The sequence below is a fragment of the Triticum dicoccoides genome, chromosome 1A (assembly GCF_002162155.2).
Source record: "Triticum dicoccoides isolate Atlit2015 ecotype Zavitan chromosome 1A, WEW_v2.0, whole genome shotgun sequence".
Classification (NCBI taxonomy): domain Eukaryota; kingdom Viridiplantae; phylum Streptophyta; class Magnoliopsida; order Poales; family Poaceae; genus Triticum; species Triticum dicoccoides.
The window spans coordinates 466,916,872-466,933,745 of NC_041380.1; positions in this window are offsets into that span (position 1 = coordinate 466,916,872).

The window sequence follows — 16,874 nt, forward strand, 5'->3', positions numbered from 1 at the left end:
TTGCTGATTTCAGCATCGCGAAGGGCTCAGGAATCTTTTCTGTTATCCTTGCACATTATAGTTCATCACGAAGTTCTTGTAGCTTGGTGATAGTGACCAAAGTACTCTGTCAGTCACTATCTTATCTAGAAGATGAACTCCCACTTGATTCAAGTGATTGTAGTACCCAGAAATTCTGAGCATATGCTCACTGGTTGAGCTATTCCCCTCCATCTTGTAGGCAAAGTACTTGTCAGAGGTATCATACCTCTCGACATGGGCATGAGTCTGAAATACCAATTTCAACTCTTGGAACATCTGATATGCTCCGTGGCATTCAAAATGTTTTTGAAGTCCCGGTTCTAAGCCGTAAAGAATGGTGCACTAAACTATCAAGTAGTCATCATATCGAGGTTGCCAAACGTTCATAACGTCCGCATCTGCTCCTGCAATAGGTCTATCACTTAGTGGTGCATCAAGGACGTAATTCTTCTATGCAGCAATGAGGATAATCCTCAGATGACGGACCCAGTTCGCATCATTGCTACTATCATCTTTCAAGTTAGTTTTCTCTGGGAACATATCAAAAACATAGGGGAGCTACAACGCGAGCTATTGATCCACAACATAGATATGCAGATACTATTATGACCAAGTTCATGATAAATTAAGTTCAATTAATCATATTACTTAAGAACTCCCACTTAGATAGACATCCCTCAAGTCATCTAAGTGATACGTGATCCAAATCAACTAAACCATGTCTGATCAAAACGTGAGATGGAGTAGTCATCAATGGTGAACATCTCTATGTTGATCATATCTACTATATGATTCACGTTCGACCTTTCAGTCTCCAGTGTTCCGAGGCCATGTCTGTACATGCTAGGCTCGTCAAGTTTAACCCGAGTATTCCGCATGTGCAAAACTGTCTTGCACCGTTGTATGTGAACGTAGAGTCTATCACACCCGATCATCATGTGGTGCCTCAAAACGAAGAACTGTAGCAACGGTGCATACTCAGGGAGAACACTTTTACCTTGAAATTTAGTTTAAGGGATCTTCTTATAATGCTACCACCATACCCTCTTTTCCTAGTTGGAGTAGGAGGGGGAAAGGAAGGGAAGGAGAGAGAGAGGAAGGAAAGGGGGGCGCCGCCCCTCCTCCTTGTTCCAATTCGGACTAGAGGGGGAGGGGGCACGCGGCCTGCCCTAGCCTCCCCTCCTCTTCTCCACTAAAGCCCATCTTGGCCCATTAAACTCCCCGGGGGGTTCCAGTAACCCCCCGATACTCTGGTATATGTCCAAAACTCCCCGAAACCATTCCAGTGTCCAAACATAGTCGTCCAATATATCGATATTTATGTCTCGACCATTTCGAGACTCCTCGTCATGTCCACGATCACATCCGGGACTCCAAACTACCTTCGGTACATCAAAACATAAAACTCATAATACAATCGTCATCGAAACTTTAAGCGTGCGGACCCTACGAGTTCGAGAACTATGTAGACATGACCGAGACATGTCTCCGGTCAATAACCAATAGTGGAACCTGGATGCTCATATTGGCTCCTACATATTCTACGAAGATCTTTATCGGTCAAAACGCATAACAACATACGTTGTTCCCATTGTCATCGGTATGTTACTTGCCCGAGATTCGATCGTCGGCATCTCAATACCTAGTTCAATCTCGTTACTGGCAAGTCTCTTTACTCGTTCCGTAATACATCATACCGCAACTAACTCATTAGTTACAATGCTTGCAAGGCTTATAGTGATGTGCATTACCGAGTGGGCCCAGAGATACCTCTCCGACAATCAGAGTGACAAATCCTAATCTCGAAATATGCCAACTCAACAAGTACCTTCGGAGACACCTGCAGAGCACCTTTATAATCACCTAGTTATGTTGTGACGTTTGGTAGCACACAAAGTGTTCCTCCGGTAAATTGGAGTTGCATAATCTTATAGTCATAGGAACATGTATAAGTCATGAAGAAAGCAAAAGCAACATACTAAACGATCAAGTGCTAAGCTAACGGAATGGGTCAAGTCAATCACATCATTCTCCTAATGATGTGATCCCGTTAATCAAATGACAACTCATGTCTATGGTTAGTAAACTTAACCATCTTTGATTAATGAGCTAGTCAAGTAGAGGCATACTAGTGACACTATGTTTGTCTATGTATTCACACATGTATTATGTTTCCAGTTAATACAATTCTAGCTTGAATAATAAACATTTATCATGAAATAAGGAAATAAATAATAACATTATTATTGCCTCTAGGGAATATTTCCTTCAGTCTCCCACTTGCACTAGAGTCAATAATCTAGTTCACATCGCCATGTGATTTAACACCAATAGTTCACATCACCATGTGATTAACACCCATAGTTCACATCGTCATGTGACCAACACCCAAAGGGTTTACTAGAGTGAATAATCCAGTTCACATCACTATGTGATTAACACCCAAAGAGTACTAAGGTGTGATCATGTTTTGCTTGTGAGAGAAGTTTAGTCTACGGGTCTGCCACATTCACATCACCATGTCAACAATGCTCTGCACGGAGCTACTCTAGCTAATTGCTCCCACTTTCAAATGTATCCAGACTGAGACTTAGAATCGCCTGGATCAGTTTCAAAATTTGCATCGACATAACCCTTTACGACGAACCTTTTGTCACCTCCATAATCAATAAATATATCCTTATTCCACTAAGGATAATTTTGACCGCTGTCCAGTGATCTACTCCTAGATCACTATTGTACTCCCTTGCTAAAATCAGTGCAGGGTATACAATAGATCTGGTACATAGCATGGCATACTTTATATAAACTATGGCTGAGGCATAGGGAATGACTTTCATTCTCTTTCTATCTTCTGCCGTGGTCGGGCTTTGAGTCTTACTCAATTTCACACCTTGTAACACAGGTAAGAACTCTTTCTTTGACTGTTCCATTTTGAACTACTTTAAATCCTTGTCAAGGTATGTACTCATTGAAAAAACTTATCAAGCGTCTTGATCTATCTTCACTGAGGTCTTTATTTGAAAAACTCCTTTCAAATACTCCTCTATGCTTTCCAGAAAATTCTACATTATTTCTAATCAACAATATGTCATTCACATATATTTATCAGAAATGTTGTAGTGCTCCCACTCACTTTCTTGTAAATATAGGCTTCACCACAAGTCTGTATAAAACTATATGCTTTGATCAACTCATCAAAGCGTATATTCCAACTCTGAGATGCTTGCACCAGTCCATAGATGGATCGCTGGAGCTTGCACATTTTGTTAGCACCTTTAGGATCGACAAAACCTTCTGGTTGCATCATATACAACTCTTCTTTAATAAATCCATTAAGGAATATAGTTTTGACATCCATTTGACAGATTTCATAAAATGTGGCAATTTGCTAACATGATTTGGACAGACTTAAGTATCGCTACGAGTGAGAAAATCTCATCGTAGTCAACACCTTGAACTTTGTCAAAACCTTTATCAACAAGTCTAGCTTTGAAGATAGTAACACTACTATCAGCATCCATCTTCCTCTTGAAGATCTATTTATTTTCTATGGCTTGCCGATCATCGGGCAAGTCAACCAAAGTCCACACTTTGTTCTCATACATGGATCCCATCTCAGATGTTATGGCCTAAAGCCAATTCGTGGAATCTAGGCTCATCATCGCTTCCTCATAGTTCGTAGGTTCGTCATGGTCAAGTAACATGACCTCCAGAACAGGATTACCGTACCACTCTGGTGCGGATCTCATTCTGGTTGACCTACGAGGTTCGGTCGTAATTTGATCTGAAGTTACATGATCATCATCATTAGCTTCCTCACTAATTGGTGTAGGAATCACAGGAACAGATTTCTGTGATGAACTACTTTCCAATAAGGGAGCAGGTACAGTTACCTCATCAAGTTCTACTTTCCTCCCACTCACTTCTTTCGAGAGAAACTCCTTCTCTAGAAAGGATCCATTCTTAGCAACGAATGTCTTTCCTTCGGATCTGTGATAGAAGGTGTACCCAACTTTCTCCTTTGGGTATTCTATGAAGACACATTTCTCCGATTTGGGTTTGAGCTTATCAGTATGAAACTTTTTCACATAAGCATCGCAATCCCAAACTTTAAGAAACGACAACTTTGGTTTCTTGCCAAAACATAGTTCATACGGTGTCGTCTCAACGGATTTAGATGGTGCCCTATTTAACGTGAATGCAGCTGTCTCTAATGCATAACCCCAAAACGATAGTGATAAATCGGTAAGAGACGTCATAGATTGCACCGTATCTAATAAAGTACGGTTGCGATGTTCGGACACACCATTATGCTGTGGTGTTCCAGGTGGCGTGAGTTGCGAAACTATTCCGCAATGTTTCAAAATGAAGACCAAACTCGTAACTCAAATATTCTCCTCTACGATCAGATCGTAGAAACATTATTTTCTTGCTACGATGATTTTCCACTTCACTCTGAAATTCTTTGAACTTTTCAAATGTTTCAGACTTATGTTTCATCAAGTAGATATACTCATATCTGCTTAAATCATCTGTGAAGGTCAGAAAACAATGATATCTGCCGTGAGCCTCATCACTCATTGAACCGCATACATCGGTATGTATTATTTCCAACAAATCAGTGGCTCGCTCCATTGTTCCGAAGAATGGAGCCTTAGTCATCTTGCCCATGAGGCATGGTTCGCAAGCATCAAGTGATTCATAATCAAGCGATTCCAAAAGCCCATCAGCATGGAGTTTCTTCATGCGTTTTACACCAATATGACGTAAACGGCAGTGCCACAAATAAGTTGCACTGTCATTATTAACTTTGCATCTTTTGTCATCAATATTATGAATATGTGTATCACTACAATCAAGATCCAACAAACCATTTTCATTGGGTGTAGGACCATAGAAGGTCTTATTCATGTAAACAGAACAACAATTATTCTCTAATTTAAATGAATAACCGTATTGCAATAAACATGATCAAATCATATTCATGCTCAACACAAACACCAAATAACACCTATTTAGGTTCAACACTAATCACGAAAGTATAGGGAGTGTGCGATGATGATCATATCATTCTTGGAACTACTTCCAACACACATCGTTACTTCACCCATAACTAGTCTCTATTCATTCTGCAACTCCCGTTTCAAGTTACTACTCTTAGCAACTGAACTAGTATCGAATACCGAGGGGTTGCTATAAACACTAGTAAAGTACACATCAATAACATGTATATCCAATCTACCTTTGTTCACTTTGCCATACTTCTTATCCGCCAAATACTTGGGGCAGTTCCGCTTCCAGTGACTAGTCCCTTTGCAGTAAAAGCACTTAGTATCACGCTTAGGTCCAGACTTGGGCTTCTTCACTTGAGCAGCAACTTGCTTGCCATTCTTCTTGAAGTTCCCCTTCTTCCCTTTGCCCTTTTCTTGAAACTACTGGTCTTGTTAAGCATCAACACTTGATGCTTTCTTGATTTCTACCTTCGTCGATTTTAGCATCACGAAGAGCTTGGGAATCGTTTCTGTTATCCCTTGCATATTATAGTTCATCACGAAGTTCTAGCAACTTGGTGATAGTGACTAGAGAACTCTGTCAATCACTATCTTATCTAGAAGATTATCTCCCACTTGATTCAAGTGATTGTAGTACCCAGACAATCTGAGCACATGCTTACTGGTTGAGCTATTCTCCTCCATCTTGTAGGCAAAGTAATCTCAGAGGTCTCATACCTCTCGACACAGGCATGAGTTTGAAATACCAATTTCAACTCTTGGAACATCTTATATGCTCCGTGGCGTTCAAAACATTTTTGAAGTCCCTGTTCTAAGACGTAAAGCATGGTGCACTAAACTATCAAGTAGTTATCAAACCGAGCTTTTGTCAAAATGTTCAAAACATCCGCATCTGCTCCTGCAATAGTTCTGTCACCTAGCAGTGCATCAAGGACATAATAGTTCTGTGCAGCAATGAGGATAATCCTCAGATCACGGAGCTACTCCACATCTTTGCTACTAACATCTTTCAACTTATTTTTCTCTAGGAACATATCAAAAATAAAACAGGGGAGCTAAACGCGAGCTATTGATCTACAACATAGATATGCTAATACTACCAGGACTAAGTTCATGATAAATTAAAGTTTAATTAATCGTATTACTTAAGAACTCCCACTTAGATAGACATCCCTCTAATCATCTAAGTGATCACGTGATCCAAATCAACTAAACCATGTCCGATCATCACGCGAGATGGAGTAGTTTTCAATGGTGAACATCACTATGTTGATCATATCTACTATATGATCCATGCTTGATCTTTCGGTCTCACTGTTCCAAGGCCATATCTGCATATGCTAGGCTTGTCAAGTTTAACCCGAGTATTCCGCGTGTGCCACTGTTTTGCACCCGTTGTATTTGAACGTAGAGCTTATCACACCTGATCATCATGTGGTGTCTTAGCACAAAGAACTTTGGCAACGGTGCATACTCACGGAGAACACTTATACCTTGAAATTTAGTGAGAGATCATCTTATAATGCTACTGTCGATCTAAGCAAAATAAGATGCATAAAAGATAAACATCACATGCAATCAATATAAGTGATATGATATGGCCATAATCATCTTGTGCTTGTGATCTCCATCTCCGAAGTACTATCATAATCTCCATTGTTACCGGCATGACACTATGATCTCCATCATCTTGATCTTTTATCAACGTGTCGTCACATGGTCGTCTCACTAGCTATTGCATTTGCAAATATTGCTTTCGCATAGCGATAAAGTAAAGCAATTACATAGCACTTGCATCTTATGCAAATAAAGAGACAACCACAAGGCTCCTGCCAGTAGCCGATAACTTTAACAAAACATGATCATCTCATATAATAAAATTTAGCATCATTCCTTGACCATATCACATCACAACATGCCCTACAAAAACAAGTTAGACATCCTCTACTTTGTTGTTGCAAGTTTTACGTGGCTGCTACGGGCTGAGCAAGAACCGTTCTTACCTACGCATCAAAACCACAACGATAGTTCGTCAAGTTATTGCTGTTTTCACCTTCTCAAGGACCGGGCGTAGCCACACTCGGTTCAACTAAAGTTGGAGAAACTGACACCCGCCAGCCACCTGTGTGCAAAGCACGTCGGTAGAACCACTCTCGCGTAAGCGTACACGTAATGTCGGTCCGGGCCACTTCATCCAACAATACCGCCGAACCAAAGTATGACATGCTGGTAAGCAGTATGACTTGTATCGCCCACAACTCACTTGTGTTCTACTCGTGCATATAACATCTACGCATAAAACCTGACTCCGATACCAATGTTGGGGAACGTAGTAATTTCAAAATTTTCCTACGCACAAACAGGATCATGGTGACGCATAGCAACGAGAGGGGAGAGTGTTGTCTATGTACCCTTGTAGACCGAAAGCAGAAGCGTTAGCACAACACGATTGATGAAGTCGTACGTCTTCACGATCCGACCGATCCAAGTACCGAATGTACGACACCTCCGAGTTCAGCACACGTTCAGCTCGATGACGTCCCGCAAACTCCGATCCAGCAGAGCTTCACGGGAGAGTTCCGTCAGCACGACGGCGTTGTGACGGTGATGATGTTTCTACCGATGCAGGGCTTCGCCTAAGCACCGCTACGATATGATCAAGGTGGAATATGGTGGAGGGGGGCACTGCACACGGCTAAGAGATCAAGAGATCAATTGTTGTGTCTAGAGGTGCCCCCTGCCCTCGTATATAAAGGACCAGGGGGGAGGAGGTGGACGGCCAGGGGAGGGCGCGCCAAGGAGGAGTCCTACTCCCATCGGGAGTAGGACTCCCTCTTTTCCTAGTTGGAGTAGGAGGGGGAAAGGAAGGGAAGGAGAGAGAGGAAGGAAAGGGGGGCCCCGCCCCCCTCCTTGTCCAATTCAGACTAGAGGGGGAGGGGGCGCGCGGCTTGCCCTAGCCGCCCCTCCTCTTGTCCACTAAAGCCTATCTTGGCCCATTAAACTCCACGGGGGGTTCCGGTAACCCCCCGGTAGTCCGGTATATGTCCGAAACTCCCCGAAACCATTCCAGTGTCTGAACATAGTCATCCAATATATCAATATTTATGTGTCGACCATTTCGAGACTCCTCGTCATGTCCATGATCACATCCGGGACTCCGAACTACCTTTGGTACATCAAAACATAAAACTCATAATACAACCGTCACCGAAACTTTAAGCGTGCGGACCCTACGGGTTCAAGAACTATGTTGACATGACCGAGACATGTCTCTGGTCAATAACCAATAGCGGAACCTAGATGGTCATATTGGCTCCTACATATTCTGCGAAGATCTTTATCGGTCAAACCGCATAACAACATACGTTGTTCCCTTTGTCATTGGTATGTTACTTGCCCGAGATTCGATTGTAGGTATCTCAATACCTAGTTCAATCTCGTTACTGACAAGTCTCTTTACTCATTCCGTAATACATCATACCGCAACTAACTCATTAGTTACAATGCTTGCAAGGCTTATAGTGATGTGCATTACCGAGTGGGCCCAGAGATAGCTCTCCGACAATCGGAGTGACAAATCCTAATCTCGAAATACGCCAACTCAACAAGTACCTTCGGAGACACCTGTAGTGCACCTTTATAATCACCCAGTTATGTTGTGATGTTTGGTAGCACACAAAGTGTTCCTCCGGTAAACGGGAGTTGCATAATCTCATAGTCATAGGAACATGTATAAGTCATGAAGAAAGCAATAGCAACATACTAAACGATCAAGTGCTAAGCCAACAGAATGGGTCAAGTCAATCACATCATTCTCCTAATGATGTGATCCCGTTAATCAAATGACAACTCATGTCTATGGTTAGGAAACTTAACCATCTTTGATTAACGAGCTAGTCAAGTAGTGGCATACTAGTGACACTATGTTTGTCTATGTATTCACACATGTATTATGTTTCCGGTTAATACAATTCTAGCATGAATAATAAATATTTATCATGAAATAAGGAGATAAATAATAACTTTATTATTGCCTCTAGGGCATATTTCCTTCACTATGTACCCTCGTAGACCAAAAGCAGAAGCGTTTGACAACATGGTTGATGTAGTCGAACTTCTTCTAGCTCCGACCGATCAAGTATCGAAAGTACGACACCTCCGAGTTCTGCACACGTTCAGCGCGATGACGTCCCTCGCCTTCTTGATACAACAAGGTGTCGACGAAGTAGATGAGTTCCGTCAACACGATGGAGTGGTGACGGTAATGGTGAAGTCATCCGCGTAGGGCTTCGCCTAAGCACCGCGAGAATATGACCGGGGGTGTAAACTGTGGAGGGGAGCGCCGTGCACGGATGATGATTGTTGTTGTGTGTTCTATGCGCCCCTCCCCACATATGTATAGGTGGGAGGGGGAGGAGAGGCAGCCATGGGCGCCCTAGGGTTGGCCGCCGCCCCTAGGGGGCCTGCCTTGCTCTGCGCCCCTTTTCCATGTATGCATGAAGGGGAAGGAAAGTGGGGGTGAGGGAAGGAAGTGGGAATCCTAATCCACACTTTCCTTTCCCTTCCCCCTTTCCTTCTCCTGCTCCTATAGCCTTATAGGGTGCACTAGCCCCTTGTGGGCTGGTGTGTTCCTTCACAAGGCCCATATGGGCCATAGGATTGCCGGGGGTACCCGAAACACCTTCCGGCGACCCGATAAGTACCCGATACCCTTCAGAACACTTCCGGTGTCCGAATACCATCATCCTATATATCAATCTTTACCTCTAGATCATCTCGAGACTCCTCATCATGTCCATGATTCATCCGGGACTCTGAACAACATTCGGTCACCAAATCACATAACTCATATAATACTAAATCATCATCGAACGTTAAGCGTGCGGACCCTACGGGTTCGAGAACTATGTAGACATGACCGAGACACCTCTCCGGTCAATAACCAATAGCGGAACCTGGATGCTCATATTGGCTCCTACATATTCTACGAAGATCTTTATCGGTCGAACCGTTATGACAACATACGTTATTCCCTTTATCATCGGTATGTTACTTGCATGAGATTCGATCGTCGGTATCTTCATACCTAGTTCAACCTTGTTATCGACAGGTCTCTTTACTTGTTTCGTAATACATCATCCTATAACTAACTCATTAGTCACTTTGATTGCAAGGCTTCTTATGATGTGTATTACCAAGAGGGCCCAGAGATACCTCTCCGATACTCGGAGTGGCAAATCCTAATCTCGATCTATGCCAACCCAACAAACACCTTTGGAGATACCTGTAGAGCATCTTTATAATCACCCAGTTACGTTGTGTCATTGATAGCACACAAGGCATTCCTCCGGTATCCGGGAGTTGCATAATCTCATAGTCGAAGGAATATGTATTTGACATGAAGAAAGCAATAGCAATAATACTGAACGATCAATATGCTATGCTTAGGGATGGGTCTTGTCCATTGCATCATTCTCCTAATGATGTGATCCCATTCATCAAATGACAACACATGTCTATGGTTAGGAAACGTAACCATCTTTGATTAACGAGCTAGTCTAGTAGAGGCTTACTAGGGACATGGTGTTTTGTCTATGTATCCATACATGTATCAAGTTTCCGGTTGATACAATTCCATCATGAATAATAACCATTTATCATTATATAAGGAAATATAAAACAACAATTTTATTGTTGCCTCTAGGGCATATTTCCTTCAACTATAATTTGCCTGTATAAAATTTAGGAAAAAGTGCAAGTCTGAATACTAGTTGAAGTACTTGTTGGAAATTTGTCGGGCATAACTTTTGTCGGGGGTGCCCGGAACCCCTTCCGGTGACCCGAGAAGTACCCGCTACCCCCCGAAACAATTTTGGTGTCTGAATACTATTGTACTATATATGAATCTTTACCTCTCGACCATTTAGAGACTCCTTGTCATGTCCGTGATCTCATCCAGGACTCCGAACAACATTCGGTCACTAAATCACATAACTCATATAATACTATATCGTCATCGAACGTTAAGCGTGCGGACCCTACGGGTTTGAGAACTATGTAGACATGACCGAGAAACCTCTCCGTCCAATAACCAATAGCGGAACCTGGATTCCCATATTGGCTCCTACATATTCTACGAATATCTTTATCGGTCAAACCGTTATGACAACATATGTAATTCCCTTTGTCCATCGGTATGTTACTTTCCCGAGATTAGATCATCGGTATCTTCATTCCTAGTTCAATGTCGTTACCGGCAAGTCTCTTTACTCATTCCGTAATACATCACCTTGCGAATAACTACTTAGTCATTTGCTTGCAAGCTTATGATGTGTATCACCGAGAGGGCCCACAGATACCTCTCCAATAGTCGGAGTGACAAATCCTAATCTCGACCTATGCCAACTCAACAAACACCTTTGGAGATACTTGTAGAGCATCTTTATGATCACCCAATTATGTTGTGATGTTTGATAGAACACAAGGTATTCCTCCGGTATCCGGGAGTTACATAATCTCATAGTCGAAGGAATATGTATTTGACATGAAGAAAGAAATAGCAATAAAACTGAACGATCATTATGCTAAGCAAACGGATGGGTCTTGTCCATCACATCATTCTCCTAATGATGTGATCTCGTTATCAAATGACAACACATGTCCATGGTCCGGAAACTTTAACCATCTTTGATCAACGATCTAGTCTAGTAGAGGCATACTAGGGACATGGTATTTGTTTATGTATTCAAGTTTCCGTTCAATGCAATTCTAGCATGAATAATAAACCTTTATCATGAATAAGGAAATATATAATAACAACTTTATTATTGCCTCTAGGGAATATTTCCTTTAGTCTCCCACTTGCACTAAGGTTAATAATCTATATCACATTGTAATGAATCTAACACCCATGGAGTCTTGGTGTTGGTCATGTTTTGCTCGTGGAAGAGGCTTAGTCAATGGGTCTGCTACATTCAGATTTGTATGTATTTTGCAAATTTCTATGTCTCCATCCTTGACTTGTTCATGAATGGAGTTGAAGCATCTCTTGATGTGTTTGGTTCTCTTGTGAAATATGGATTCCTTTGCCAAGGCAATTGCTCCAGTATTGTCACAAAAGATTTTCATTGGATCCGACGCACTAGGTATTACACCTATATCGGATATGAACTCCTTCATCCAGACTCCTTCATTTGCTGCTTCCAAAGCAGCTATGTATTCCGCTTCACATGTTGATCCCGCCATGATGCTCTGCTTGGAACTACACCAACTGACAACTCCACCATTCAATAACATGTATCTGGTTTGTGACTAAGAGTCATCCGGATCAGTGTCGAAGCTAGCATCGATGTAACCATTTACAACAAGCTCTTCGTCACCTCCATAAACGAGAAACATATCCTTGGTCCTTTTCAGGTACTTCAGGATGTTCTTGACCGCTATCTAGTGATCCACTCCTGGATTACTTTGGTACCCCCTGCCAGACTTATGGCAAGGCACACATCAGGTCTAGTACACAACATATCATACATGATAGAACCTATCGCTGAGGCATAGGGAATGACATTCATTTTCTCTCTATCTTCTATAGTGGTCGGGCTTTGAGTCTGACTCAACTTCACACCTTGTAACACAGGCAAGAACCCTTTCTTTAACTGATCCATTTTGAATTTATTCAAAACTTTATCAAGGCATGTGCTTCGTGAAAGTCCTATCAAGCATCTTGATCTATCCCTATAGATCTTGATGCCCAATATATAAGCAGCTTCACCGAGGTCTTTCATTTTAAAATTCTTATTCAAGTATCCTTTTATGCTATCCAGAAATTCTATATCATTTCCAATCAACAATATGTCATCCACATATAATATTAGAAATGCTACAGAGCTCCCACTCACTTTCTTGTAAATACATGCTTCACAGAAAGTCTGTATAAAACCATATGCTTTGATCACCTCATCAAAGCGTACATTCCAACTCCGAGATGCTTGCACCAGTCCATAGATGGATCGCTGGAGCTTGCACACTTTGTTAGCACCTTTAGGATTGACAAAACCTTCTGGTTGCATCATATACAACTCTTCTTTAAGAAATCCATTAAGGAATGCAGTTTTGACGTCCACTTGCCAAATTTCATAATTGTAAAATGCGGCAATTGCTAACATGATTCGGACTGACTTAAGCATCGCTACGGGTGAGAAGGTCTCATCGTAGTCAACCCCTTGAACTTGTCGAAAACCTTTTGTGACAAGTCGAGCTTTGTAGATGGTGACATTACCATTAGCACATGTCTTCTTCTTCAATATCCATTTATTCTCAATGGCTTGCCGATCATCAGGCAAGTCCACCAAAGTCCACACTTTGATCTCATACATGAATGCTATCTCAGATTTCATGGCCTCAAGCCATCTTTCAGAATCTGGGATCATCATAGCTTCTTCATAGTTCGTAGGTTCGCCATGGTCTAGTAACATGACTTCCAGGACATGATTAACGTACCACTCTGGTGCGGAACGTGCTCTATTCGACCTACGAGGTCCAATAGTAACTTGATTTGAAGTTTCATGATCATCATCATTAGCTTCCTCTCTAGTTGGCGTAGGCATCACGAGAACGGATTTCTCTGATGTGCTACTTTCCAATTCGAGAGAAGGTACAATTACCTCATCAAGTTCTACTTTTCTCCCACTCACTTCTTTCGAGAGAAACTCCTTCTCTAGAAAGGATCCATTCTTAGCAACAAAGTTCTTGCTTTCGGATCTATGGTGGAACGTGTACCCAATTGTTTCTTTAGGGTATCCTATGAAGATGAACTTGTCCGATTTGGGTTCGAGCTTGCCGGGCTGAAGCCTTTTGACATAAGTGTCGAAACCCCAAACTTTAAGAAATGACAGCTTAGGTTTGTCGCCAAACCATAGTTCATATGGTGTCGTCTCAACGGATTTAGACGGTGCCCTATTTAACGTGAATGCGGTTGTCTCTAATGCACAACCCCAAAATGATAGTGGTAAATCGGCAAGAGACATCATAGAACACACCATATCTAATAAAGTACAGTTAGGATGTTTGGACACACCATTACGCTTGGTGTTCCAGGTGGCGTGAGTTGTGAAACAATTCCACATTGTTTCACATGAAGGCCAAACTTGCAACTCAAATATTCACCTCCGCGATCAGATCGTAGAAACTTTATTTTCTTGTTACGATGATTCTCTACTTCACTCTGAAATTCTTTTAACATTTCAATTGTTTCAGACTTGTATTTCATTAAGTAAATTTACCCATATCTACATAAATCATCTGTGAAGGTTAGAAAATAACAATACCCGCTGCGTGCCTCAACACTCATCAGACCGCATACATCGGTATGTATTATTTCCAATAAATCATTAGCTCGCTCCATTGTTCTGAAGAACGGAGTTTTAGTCATATTGCCCATGAGTCATGGTTCGTAAGTATCAAATGATTCATAATCAAGTGATTCCAAAAGTCCATCAGGTTGGAGTTTCTTCATACGCTTTACACCAATATGACCTAAACAGCAGTGCCACAAGTATGTTGCACTATCATTATCAACTTTGCATTTTTTTGCATCAATATTATGAATATGTGTATCACTAGTATCGAGATTCAACAAGATCATAGACCATTCTTCAAGGGTGCATGAACATAAAAGATTTTACTCATATAAATAGAACAACAATTATTCTCTGATTTAAATGAATAACTGTCTTGCACTAAACAAGATCCAGATATAATGTTCATGCTCAACGCTGGCACCAAATAACAATTATCTAGGTCGAAAACTAATCCCGAAGGTAGATGCTACCTCTTGAGCATGCGTTGGTTTTCCCTTGAAGAGGAAAGGGTGATGCAGCAAAGTAGCATAAGTATTTCCCTTAGTTTTTGAGAACCAAGGTATCAATCCAGTAGGAGACAGCGCTCAAGTCACCTAGTACCTGCACATACAATTAAGAACCTTGCAACCAACGCGATAAAGGGGTTGTCAATCCCTTCACGGTCACTCGCACAAGTGAGATCTGATAAAGATAGTAAAGTAAATATTTTTGGTATTTTTGTTGTATAGATTGGAAAGTAAATATTGCAAAATTGTAAACGAGATGCGATGTAAATAAATGAGATGCAATATAATAAGAAAGAGACCTGGGGGCCATAGGTCTCACTAGTGGCTTCTCTCAAGATAGCATGTATTACGGTGGGTGAACAAATTACTGCCGAGCAATTGATAGAAAAGCGCATAGTTATGAAGATATCTAAGGCAATGATCATTAATATAGGCATCACGTCCGTGTCAAGTAGATCGATACGATTCTGCATCTACTACTATTACTCCACACATCGACCGCTATCCAGCATGCATCTAGAGTATTAAGTTCATAAGAACAGAGTAACACATTAAGCAATATGACATGATGTAGAGGGATAACTCAAGCAATATGATATAAACCCCATCTTTTTATCCTCGGTGGCAACAATACAATACGTGCCTTGCTGCCCCTACTGTCACTGGGAAAGGACATCGCAAGATTGAACCCAAAGCTAAGCACTTCTCCCATTGCAAGAAAGATCAATCTAGTAGGCCAAACTAAACCGATAATTCAAAGAGACTTGCAAAGATAGCAAATCATGCATATAAGAATTCAGAGAAGAACCAAATAATATTCATAGATAATCTTGTTCATAAACCCGCAATTCATCGGATCTCGGCAAACACACCGCAAAATATTATTACATCAAATAGATCTCCAAGAACATCGAGGAGAACTTTGTATTGAGAACCAAAGAGAGAGAAGAAGCCATCTAGCTAATAACTATGGACCTAAAGGTCTGTGGTAAACTACTCACGCTTCATCAGAGAGGCTATGGTGTTGATGTAGAAGCCCTTCGTGATGGATTCTCCCTCCGGCAGATCGCCGGAAAAGACCCCAAGATGGGATCTCACGGGTACAGAAGGTTGCGGTGGTGGAAAAGTGGTTTCGTGGCTCTCTGCGATCGATCTAGGGTATAAGGGTATATATAGGCGGATGAAGTACGTCAGTGGCGCTACATGGGGCCCACGAGGGTGGGGACGCGCCTACTGTGACGCCCCCGATTCACTCGTACACTAATCATGCACGCAAATGTGTACGATCAAGATCAGGGACTCACGGGAAGATATCACAACACAACTCTACAAATAAAATAAGTCATACAAGCATCATAATACAAGCCAGGGGCCTCGAGGGCTCGAATACAAGTGCTCGATCATAGACGAGTCAGCAGAAGCAACAATATCTGAGTACAGACATAAGTTAAACAAGTTTGCCTTAAGAAGGCTAGCACAAACTGGGATACAGATCGAAAGAGGCACATGCCTCCTGCCTGGGATCCTCCTAAACTACTCCCGGTCGTCATCAGCGGGCAGCACGTAGTAGTAGGCACCTCCAGTGTAGTAGGGGTCGTCGTCGACGGTGGCGTCTGGCTCCTGGACTCCAGCATCTGGTTGCGACAACCAGAAAGATAGGAAAGGGGAAAAGGGGGGAGAAAGCAACCGTGAGTACTCATCCAAAGTATTCGCAAGCAAGGAACTACACTACATATGCATGGGTATATGTGTAAGGAGGCCATATCAGTGGACTGAACTGCAGAATGCCAGAATAAGAGGGGGATAGCTAATCCTGTCGAAGACTACGCTTCTCGCAGCCACCGTCTTGCATCAAGTAGAAGAGAGTAGATTGAAGTCCTCCAATAGCATCTCCAAGTAGCATCTCCAAATAGCATCTCCAAGTAACATCTCCAGTAGCATAATCCTACCCGGCGATCCCCTCCTCATATCCC